Source organism: Pseudophryne corroboree, chromosome 4, assembly GCF_028390025.1.
Source record: "Pseudophryne corroboree isolate aPseCor3 chromosome 4, aPseCor3.hap2, whole genome shotgun sequence".
Classification (NCBI taxonomy): domain Eukaryota; kingdom Metazoa; phylum Chordata; class Amphibia; order Anura; family Myobatrachidae; genus Pseudophryne; species Pseudophryne corroboree.
This window is the reverse complement of record NC_086447.1, coordinates 504033287-504036725: the sequence shown is the minus strand read 5'-3', so window position 1 is coordinate 504036725 and position 3439 is coordinate 504033287.

Genomic DNA, 3439 nt, shown 5'->3' with positions numbered 1-3439 from the left:
GTGTATGAGGAGCAATGGCGCACAGCTGCAGTGCTGTGCGCTACCTTGGTGAAGACAGGATGTCTTCATGCCGCCGATTTTCCGGACCATCTTCTTGCTTCTGGCTCTGTAAGGGGGACGGCGGCGCGGCTCCGGGACCAAACATCAAGGCTGGGCCTGCGGTCGATCCCTCTGGAGCTAATGGTGTCCAGTAGCCTAAGAAGCCCAATCCGGCTGCAAGCAGGCGAGTTCGCTTCTTCTCCCCTTAGTCCCTCGCTGCAGTGAGCCTGTTGCCAGCAGGTCTCACTGAAAATAACAAATTCTAAGACTATAACTTTCTAAGAGCTCAGGAGAGCCCCTAGTGTGCATCCAACCTCGGCCGGGCACGAAATCTAACTGAGGCTTGGAGGAGGGTCATAGTGGGAGGAGCCAGTGCACACCAGGTAGTCTAAGATCTTTCTAGAGTGCCCAGCCTCCTTCGGAGCCCGCTATTCCCCATGGTCCTTACGGAGTTCCCAGCATCCACTAGGACGTTAGAGAAATTGGTAATGACAATCCTGTACCGCAAATCTGAGGTACGCCTGATGAGGTGGATAAACGGGGACATGAAAGTATGCATCCTTTATGTCCAGAGACACCATAAAATCTCCCCCTTTCAGGCTTGCTATGACCGCTCTTAGCGATTCCATTTGAACTTGAACCCTTTCAGGTATATGTTCAGGGATTTTAAATTCAATATGGGTCCGACCGAACCGTTCCGGTTTCGGGACTACAACATGGTCAAACAATAACCCCCTCCTTGTTGAAGGAGGGGAACCTTGACCACCACCTGTTGAAGATACAATTTGTGAATTGCAGTTAACACTATTTCCCTCTCGTGGGGGGAAGCCGGCAGGGCCGTCGGTGAGGGGGCATCTCCTCAAAGTCCAGCTTGTATCCCTGAGACACAATATTGCCCAGGGATCCAACAGGGAGTGAACCCACTTGTGGCTGAAATTACGAAGACGTGCCCCCACCGGGCCTAGCTCCGCCTGTGGAGCCCAGCGACATGCGGTGGATTTTGTAGAGGCCGGGGAGGACTTCTGTTCCTGGGAACTAGCTGTGTTGTGCAGCTTCTTTCATCTGCCCCTGCCTCTGGCAAGAAAGGACGTACCTCGGACTTTCTTGTTTCTTTGTGATCGAAAGGCTGCATTTGATAATGTCGTGCTTTCCTAGGCTGTGCAGGAATATAAGGCAAAAGATCAGAATTACCAGCCATAGCTGTGGAGATCAGGTCCGAGATCCCTTCTCCACACAATCCTCAGCCTTCCATATGCCTCTTAAGTTGGCATCACCTGTCCATTGCATATCTACAGGACACGTCAAGCAGAAATCGACATAGCGTTGACTCTAGAACCCAGTAGACTAATGCCTTTTTGGGCATGTTTATATATATATATATATATATATATATATATATATATATATATATATCTCTTAAGACAGCATCTTTAATATATATATACATATACACATACTAGGGTCTCAATCTCTGCTGATAAGGTACCTGTCCACGCTGCTACAGCGCTATAAACCCATGCCGACACAATCGCCGGTCTGAGTAGTGTACCAGAAGGTGCACGCTATCTGCAGGATCACTGAGGATAGCTGTTAAGTCAGGGCTACCTTTTGGGCAAACGTGACACCCTAGGGGAAGATTCCCATCGTATCCTGGCCCTAGTAGGGGAAGGATACTCCCTGAGAATTCTTTGTGGGAAACTGCAGTCTCTTGTCTGGAGATTCCCGCTCTTTTTCATCATGAGAGGAGGGAAATTTACCTCAGCTTTCTTCCCCTTAAACATGTGTACCCTTGTGTCAGGGACAGATGAGTCATCAGTGATATGCAAATCATCTTTTATTACAATAATCATATATTGAATACTTTCCTGCCATTTTGGCTGTACTTTGCATTATCGTAGTCGACACTGGAGTCAGACTCCGTGTCGATATCAGTGTCTATTATTTTGGATAGTGAGCATTGAGAGACTCTGAAGGTCTCTGCGACATAGGGACAGACATGGGTAGATTCCCTGTCTGTTCTCTAATCTTTTGTGCAATAAATTCACCTTAGCACTTAATTACACATATCCAAACAGGTGTCGGCGTTGTCGACGGAGACACCCCTCACACACATATTTGCTCCATCTCCTCCTTGGGAATGCTTCCATCTCCTCAGGGAATGCTCATCTGAAGACAATTCCCCCACAAGGCCCTTTGGAGAGACAGAGAGAGCGTATGCCAGCACACACCCCAGCGCTATTAACCCAGGAATAACACAGTAACTTAATGTTAACCCAGTAGCTGCTGTTTATAATGATTTTTGCGCCTAATTATGTGCCCCCCCTCTCTTTTTACCCTCTTCTACCGTGTATCTGCAGGGGAGAGGCTGGGGAGCTTCCTCTCAGCGGTGCTGTGGAGAAAAACATGGCGCTGGTGAGTGCTGAGGAAGAAACCCCGCCCCCTCGACGGCGGGCTTCTGTCCCGCTTAAATATACATTTTCTTGGCGGGGGCTCATACATATATACAGTGCCCAACTGTATATATGCTAAACTTTTGCCAAAGAGGTCCCAATTGCTGCCCAGGGCGCCCCCCCCCCCCCCCCCTGCGCCCTGCACCCTTACAGTGACCGGAGTATGTGAGGTGTGTGTGGGAGCAATGGCGCACAGCTGCAGTGCTGTGCGCTACCTCAGTGAAGACTGGAGTCTTCTGCCGCCGATTTCGAAGTCTTCTTGCTTTTTATGCTCACCCGGCTTCTGTCTTCCAGCTCTGCGAGGGGGACGGCGGCGCGGCTCTGTGATCGGACGACGAGGGTGAGATCCTGTGTACGATCCCTCTGGGAGCTAATGGTGTCCAGTAGCCTAAGAAGCAGGACCTATCTTCAGAGAGTAGGGCTGCTTCTCTCCCCTCTGTCCCACGATGCAGGGAGTCTGTTGCCAGCAGAGCTCCCTGAAAATAAAAAACCTAACAAAATACTTTCTTACAGCAAGCTCAGGAGAGCTCACTGAACAGCACCCAGCTTGTCCGGGCACAGATTCAAACTGAGGTCTGGAGGAGGGACATAGAGGGAGGAGCCAGAGCACACCAGAATCTAAATTCTTTCTTAAAGTGCCCATGTCTCCTGCGGAGCCCGTCTATTCCCCATGGTCCTTACTGAGTCCCCAGCATCCACTAGGACGTTAGAGAAACAAAAATTTATATAAATATTCCATTCTAGTTAATATCACATATAAGCCAGCACCAAATATAAAGTATAAACTTACAAGAATATGGTGTCAAATCTAGAAATACAATTTAACTCAAATAACTGATTTTAAACCAATTTATTCAGCATCAACTTTGAAAGTGATCAGAAGAATATTCTCCTGATAATTAAAATAGGACTTAAAAAAAAAAAAAAAAAAAACAACAGCAGTGAGTGTA